Consider the following 8,520-nt stretch of genomic DNA (forward strand, 5'->3'; position numbering starts at 1 on the left):
CCCAAGTATCCCATTCATTTTATCTTTTTCCTTTTTCTTTTGGTTTGTTTGTAAGTGTACTATATCTGTTTGGAGCTGTCCCTTTCAAGATGTGAAAGCATTCTTCTCAACACCTCCCCCCCTTTTCCCAATATCAGTAAACTAGGTCAGGCAATATGTGAGTATCAACTGTGAAAGGAAGCCAGTAAGACTGTCCAGAGACTTTTGCAATTTTGGTTCTGAAGGCTTGTCTACACTGCTGAATAGAGGCTTTCAACAGAAAGTGAAAAATGCAGTTCTATTGTAGGGCCCTAAATTGTGTGCACTGGCCTAAACAGAAACATTATAATTCAAATATCCATACTCTGGCAGTCAAGTGTGTGACTGAAAAATGAACACTATAAAGGAATAGGGTGTGACATATTTACCCTCACCTGGGTGGCTAATAGAGCTGTGATCCTGCATGTATTGTATTCCTCTCAGTTGAACTTCTGAAGTGGGAAAACCGGGAGGGAAGAGCAGTACAAAGCACTGGAGATTGGTGAAAGTAACTGTTCTGGGATTTTATGTCATTGAAAGTTCATTTTACAACTTCCATTTCTTTATGGAAGACAGAAGAAGGGGAGAAGGGAAGGAAAGCTTATCTGGGTCTAATTTAGTTATTCAAAGCTTTATTTTCAATATTGCACAACTGTTGAAAAATGAGTTAATGTTGGAGGGAGAAATGACTCATGCCCAGTGGAACAAGAAATAACATTTCACTAACTATAGCCCAATAGAAATACAGATTTGAGGCTAAAGATGCAACTCGGGACTTTGTCTCCAAAGGCAACAAATCTTGAAGAGTAGAACCATTATGCCTTGAATCTGACAGCTGTAGAAGACCAAATTGGATAATTCAAGCCAAGCAACCCACTTTGCTTTATCTTAAGTGTTTGGATAAGTTCCCTAAATTACTTAACTGCACCATCTGCCCTAATTCTTTGTTTCATTTAGACTTCTCTCTCATAGGCACAGTTGTTTTGTTGCAAGACAGAAATGGTACAAATGCATATTATAATAAGGTTATAGAAATAACACCATTGAAAATAATATAAAAAGAAAGTATCTTCCATTTTATTAGCTACTTTTCTTTAGTTTTCTAAATATGATTTAGGAGGTACTGATTCAAGGGAAGAACTCCAATCCTTTAGTTTTAAGGGAGTGAAAAATAAGAAATAATTGGAAAGATTAGAAATAGGGAAGAAAAAAAAAGGGGGGAGCCAATAGTTGCCTATCTCCCAGAAAGCCAGAGCTGTAAATTGAAAATAGGAAAGACTTCAGAGGTAATTAAGATAAATCTTATCCCAGAGCACTTTAAGATTTTTGCTTTAGGATTGTGCAGCTTTTGATTTTATTTTATTTTTTGCAGCATGAGTTTATGACTTTTGACATTTAGAAAATTTTGCATGGCAGCAAAATAAGCATTACAGTAAAAAAAAAAAAGAGAAACAAATTCTACTGAGAACATAAAAACATGCAAATGAGAATATGCAAATGCAGGGGATGCCCATCACAAACATTCAAAAATTACAAGTTACCAGACTAGGTTTCAAACTTCCAAACTAAGAAAATAGGTCAGAATCACAGGCAGGGTGGATCTGTCTGGGATATCTTTTTGCCATTTGAATTGTTCAAGTTTTAATACTGAATGTGGCTAGAAACTCTTTGCCTTTTCTTAAACTTCATTTGCATCAGAAAATTTCTTCCTAACTTTCCTCTCCTCCCCTAAAATGCCCCGAGCAAAATGGAAGCCCAAATTATCTGCAGTTTCTGAACTCAAAATGAATTGAGCTTTTCCCATCTGTAATGTTCAACTGAACTCCCTTGCTCTTTTAATATCCCCGAATTGTATTTTCAAACAGAAGAAAATAGCATTCTATTAGTAAACTCTGCTTGTATACATTTAAATTATTTTTAAAGGCTCATAGAGAAGGAAGAAAAATGTGGAACAAGATTCTAATTTTATGGAAGGACTGGATTTGTTTTAAGTTAAAAATACAACTTAAAATCCATTGGACAACTTTCCAATCCTTTGGAAAAATCAATATTTAGGGGAGAATACTTCATTCAAACTCATTCGAATGATTTGTAAAACACTGACTCATGGTATATAGTGTTTTCTGACATAGATGAAAAACCATTTCCCTAGGAGTTACTATGAAATGGTCTCACATCAAAGAGTAGTCTTTGTACAATTCTTGCAAAGAGAACACAGTTCAATGTAAAGCTTGCTGCATTTAAGCTGGGTTACCCCACTTCAAAGTCTAGTTTTGCAGGGTTTTTTCATTTTGTTACAGGAGTAAGTAAACAGATATTATCTCTATGGACTTTAAATAAAAGAAGAGTTTGGACTAGATAGTCTCAAATTTTTTCTAGATAAAAATGTGTAAATTTATAGACACCTATAATTAGAAATTTGCATCCTGGACAATTACAGAAAAGACAAAAGTGTATTCAGATAATGCTGAGGGAACATTAGCTGTATGTTCTTCTTTATTTATTTCCTCCATTGCTTATTGAGATTTCCTGAGGCAACTTAAGTACAAAGACTTTGACAATTTATTTTTATTCCTCCCCCACAAACACATACCACTCAGTTTCTTTTCTCTGTTTCCAATTGATTCAATTACCACCAGAATAAGGATATATTTTCCTAGAAAAAATTGAGATATATATCCTAGGACACAAGGAACAGCAGCACTTTCATGTTTGCCCTTCCCTACCATTTTCCCTTGAATAAATGGCGAGGAGGGTCTAAAGAATAATGGGAAGGTTCAAGATTGTCCTAATAATCCTCTTGGTTCAAGTGGGTTTAGTTTCTCAAATAGAACAAACTTGGAAAAAAAAACCACCAATAGCTCAGTTTCCATGCTCTGGGCTAAAGGTCCCTAATTTAGGGGAAAAAAATTAGTTCTGAAAGGGATACTTACTGAGCTTGAAAGGGAGAAGCTCAGAGTAGTCTTTCTTCTGTTAATCTTTAACATTAAAAGTATCTGCCATGTTTACTGAATGATTCTATCTTATCTTATGTGCAAGTCATTAAAGAATGAGACAAGTTCAATAAAGAACACAAATCCTGTCATTTGGAATTGTAAAATATAATGGATGTACCAGGCTAGGAAAAAAATTACATATGCACATATTGTAATGCCAAAGTACCTTTTTAATGGGGTGACCAGTTCCTCCAATTGTCCTATTTGGTAATTCTGCCTTAAGGTTATGACTGTCCCCTCTTAATGGTTGAGATAAAGGTTTTATAGACATTCCTTAATGTCATTAGAATATCAGTAACCTCCTTCTATGAGGTTATCCCCACCTAGGTCCCTCCATTGCTGTTATTCCATAAAAGGCTCCCTGGCCAGAGAGTCGGGCTAGACTCTTTGAGATGATAGTCTCGTCCAGCCCTGGGATCAACATGGATCCTAGTATTTCTCTTCATTTAATAAACTATTGAATTGGTCTCTAATCTCTGTCTTGTTCAGTTTCTTTGGCATTACAATATGTTGCCATGTTCCTTTACCAAACTGACTTTTTGGTTTTATACCAGATGATTCCAAATCTCTAAATAACATTTTACAGGGGTAGGAAGTCACAGCCTTACTCTATTTCATTCTAATGTCACAAAGTGGAGAAAAGTTTAAAGATTACTACATAGGTCATTGAAAAAATTGTTAGTTTTCCACATTGGGACAAGAGAAAAGGAATATTATTAAAAATGTTAGAAACTTGAGACTTTTATCTGAATTATTAAAGTAAAAGTTCTATATTGGGAAGGTTGCTTAGAATGTAGTTCCTTATCTCTCTGTTAGGATAACACTGATGTAACATCACCACTTACCTCAGTCCCATGGCTTTGGGAAGAAAAAAAAAACATTTTGAGTCACTGAAGTTGCTGTTCCCCTACATGTCAGCAATTTCTCAAACACTCTTAGGGCCTCTCCCTGAAGAAAGTTTAGAGACACATTTTTTTTTTTTTTTTTTTTGGTGCAACTGGAATTTAGAAGAACAATGATTTCTCCTTTTCTAACTTTGGATACAAAGCTAAAATGTCAGACTTGAGTTCTGGGTTACAAGAAAATTAAAGTATCAAAACAGTACATTTCATTCTAAGTGCCTTAAAAGATATATATTATTTAACCACGTGAGAACAAATTTCAAACAATCAAAAACTTAAGGACAAAATGTCCTTAGATGATCTGTAGTGATATTGAAAGGAAAAGTGTACTAGCTGACTAGCTGACAAATCATAGCCAGATCATCTTCTGATCATCTATAAAATAGAAAACCTGTCTGTCACAAAGTGAGATTCTAATAAAGAACAAATCAGGGGAAAGTTTTCTGGCAATGTTCTCAGCAGGACTGCTTGGAAAATGATAGGGAATTTTGGTTTCCATCCTGCTCACCTACTGATCAGAAGGGGTCCTTTTAAGTTTCAAAATATTGGCATACTAGCATTGTCCCTTGGAACAGCAAAGGCTGTTGGTAGCACTAGCATTAAGAGCCTGGGACAGACTGGAGAAAGATTCATGGCAATACAGAGACTTCAGCAAAGAAACTATAGCATATTAAAGAGTAAACTAGTTGAACACCCAAAGAGTGGAGGGGGGAAATAAAAACAAAAAACACAACAAAAACAAAAACAAAAACAAAAAAACTTCCTAGAACTTGTGAGCTACTCCTTTACAATCCATAAATTTGATCCCACTTTTCTATAGCTTCAGTCTGTGCTTATACAAGAGAAGTTACAGAATCAGAGAAGCCTTTTTGTAGCAACTGTTTCTAATGTACCACCTCAGAGGGTTAGTTTTCGACTTTCTCAAAGAGGAACAAGATGACATCTATCCAAGTCAAGTTACAGTGTATCCCACTATGGATGATCAGAATAATATAGACTTGGAGTTTTCTAACTCCATGGATTTAGAGAATCCACTCCAAATGTTTATATAGAAGGGGTCCTTTTAAGTTTCAAAATATTGGCATACTAGCATTGTCCCTTGGAACAGCAAAGGCTGTTGGTAGCACCAGAATTAGGAGCCTGGGACAGACTGGAGAAAGATTCATGGCAATATGGAGAACTCTGTCCTTCTGGTCTGGTATTGGACCAATATTTCAGGCTCTCCATCTACAGACTCCAATTTTCCCTTTCCAACTCCCCTTTAGACTATTCACCCTAAAAAAAGCTAAGCTACACTTCAGCCAAAGTGGATAAGCAATCAATCTCCCACCACAGTGCCTTCTATATAAACATTTGGAGTGGATTCTCTAAATTTTGAATATTGTATTTCTTTTGAGCTATTTCAATTCTGCTTTGTTCATGGAGCACACCATCTTCTCTGAGTCAGGATAATGAGGAAAACTGAGCTGGGATGATAAAAGAGAACTGTGGCACAACAAATTCTCCATAAAATAGTCTTTTTTGTCAAGCATAAGCTTGGCATTTGAACAAAGTAGCCAGCCCAATGGATTTGTGTTCTGCAACAGTATTTACCTTAGTAATATTTTCTCCTACAAGCTAATTGTCTGGTTAAGTATTTGGTAATCATGGTGGGAAGATAGGAACTTTTTTTTTTTTTTTTAATAAATCCCCCTTGGGGGTTTAAAAAATAAACCCTTATGGTTAAGAGGAACTAATAATAATGTGTTTGAGACTTCAGCTGATCAAGAGGAGAAGAAAAGAGCGTAGAGAGGAGAAATATAGAACAGAAGAAGATAGAGTTATACAAAGATAGACATAGTAACAGAGATAGAAGAAGGAGACATTTACTATTGAATGTTTTTCTACTAAGAGTTAGAAGGTAAAAAGGGGCATCACATTATAGGTATTGCATCATGACTATTAAATATTATTTCATGAGGTTCTCACAGCAATCTCCATATTACAAATGAAACAACTGAGGCAGAGGTTAAGTTTAGAGTTACACAGTAGCAGAGGTCAAATTTTCACTTGAGTCTTCTGTCTCCAGCTCAACATAATCCATTATGCCAGTTACCTTCTTCTCAGGGTGTATAAGAAATACCAAGTGACAGCCCCTGAACTGAACAAACATACTGTCTCTTCAGTGGGAAAACCATGAAATGTAATGAGTAATAATACAAAGTATAAATTTATGATGTCAAAGGAGAGACGTCCCTCCCACCTTCCCAATATGAAGACAGACTTCAGGATGAAGAGGACAAATTTGATTTGGGAAAATCCAGGAAAATAGGAGATAGGAGGATTGCTTGGAGAAAAGAGAAACTAGTTTAAAGACTGTGATAAGGAGGCCCCTATACATAAGCCTTTAAGAAGAGAAAAAAGCAATGATCTCTGACCACCTTCCCCTTAAAGATCTCCCCTAAAAGTTTTTCAATAAAATCAAGATCCTTCTGGAAACTCTTCCCACGGTCCCCACCTCAGCTTTTCATTTACTATTCTCCTAAAAAAATTAAAGTATAGATACCATTATTACCTCAGTTTGTCATGTCAAAGACATGCTAACTTTTCTTTGCATTTTGAGATTTCTGCTACTTCCTAGATATCTTGACTTACAAACATTCCCATGACTCGATATCAATTTTAAAGCTCCTTATTCATAATTCTCTTGCAACTGGTTGTTTGATAAGGTGCAGGTTCTTCACTATGTCCCTTGCTTCAACTACAGAGCTAATCAACTATTCAAGGACTAAAGCTGGGAGCAGAGGGATACATGGGCCACCTGCGGGGCATTCTGACAGATCCTAGCCTGTTAAATACAGATTGACCTTGCACAATCTTGCTGAGTACACTTTCTTTTCATTCATTTTTGATCCCAAGTAAAATAGCACTTCACAGTTGCTAGCTCTTTGTTGTCTGTGTTCTGCTTAGCTACCTGCATTGTTTTATTCTGACTACTAAGTAAAGGGGAGGGGTATCACAGTCAGGTTTGTGGTTAACCACAGCAAGGCTCAGAGACCCCATAGCATAATAAAAAGAGAGCTAAACTTGAGAGTTGAGAGAGATCTTAAAACCTTCTATCATCTCCAATTTCTACCCAACAGGCAGAGCGATTCTGTGTGTCCCTGTGTATCCATGGCACAGGTGGTTGAAGAGGATATTTCACAGTAGTGAAACGGGAAACCAATGGGATTCTGTCATGGAGATTAGTCCTTCTGTCTGTCACTAATGTCAGTTTTGGAGCCACTGTTTGGTTTAGGAGGAACAGTGGATGAAGCGCAGTTCCTAGAATCAGCAAGATCCCAGTGCAAATCTTTCTTTACCCAACTTTATGAGCATGGACAAGTCATTTAACTTCTCAAAGTTTCAGATTTCCCTATTCTAGAATGGGGATCTCAATAGCTCCTTCCTCAAAGGTTATTGTGAAGATAAAATAAGGTAACGCATTTAGTACTCTGCAAAAGGTACCTATTGTTTTAAAATTCATTTTCTTTTTTAAAAGTAATTAACATTTCTTTTCTTAACCTTTTTTGCTACTTACAAAAAATCCACTTTGTCATGCTATTAATTTTGTTCTCCTGAATGAAGTCGAAGGGCAATCCTACTGTGGATGGGGAGAGAAGATAAGGATGATCCCTCAGATTAAATTAAATTATTCATTTAAATTAAAAGTGACAAAAGGAAAATAGAGGCAGTGAGAAGCAAGAGAGGCAGAAATGGTCCCAGAGGAGCTGGGTTCAATTCTACCTCTGTCATCTATCACATATATGATCATGGTCAAGTCACTTAATCCCAGTATGCTTCAGGTTAATCAGATGTTAAATGGAGGGGCTCATAAGGTAAATTCTAAGGTCCCTTACAGTTCTGAAATGATGATCCTAAGATATCCCCCAATTCAGCTTTTTTATATCCAAGACAAGCATGTTGAAAATGATGCTCCCTTTACACATAGCTTATGTCTATTTTATATGGATATGAAGGGCCAGGGGCAGGTTGGAGGGTTGAATACTAGATTTTATACCCAGAAGCCTTAGCTTTGAACCCTAACTCTGAAATCTACCTCCATGAACTCTGCCTCTTGGGGACTTACTTTCCTCATCAGGAGGACGCATCAGATTCAGTGATGTTTCTCACTTTATTCTCATTTTCAGAGACCCTGCCTCTGACCCTGAGTATCCTTTGAGTAGGATTCTTTCATGCACAGGCCTGCTGTTTCAACTGTGAAATATTTTAGCTCTAAGGAGAAACTGGGAGCTGGGGAACAGCCAGTGAGCTGGTGAGGAAGAGGAACTGTGGGGGGATATCCTGTCTCACAGCCAACCATGTCTTGTTTCTGCCTGTGGGACAAACGTGGCTGTAGAGCTGACTGGGAGAATCACTGCTCATGGCAGATGGAGCAGCCTCTGGGTGCTTCAGGCCACTTAAGAGCAGCCTAGTGGAGGGGAAGCATGTTTCCTTATGACAGTTGGCTCTCCCTGATAATCAAGACAGAGAATCAACTTCACCCATCTAATCATTTTATGCCTCAGGGAACTTAATGAGGTGTCAATGAAAAATTCTCTGTCTCCTGGAGCTCTAAAATTCTA

The sequence above is a fragment of the Sarcophilus harrisii genome, chromosome 6 (genome assembly GCF_902635505.1).
Source record: "Sarcophilus harrisii chromosome 6, mSarHar1.11, whole genome shotgun sequence".
NCBI lineage: Eukaryota > Metazoa > Chordata > Mammalia > Dasyuromorphia > Dasyuridae > Sarcophilus > Sarcophilus harrisii.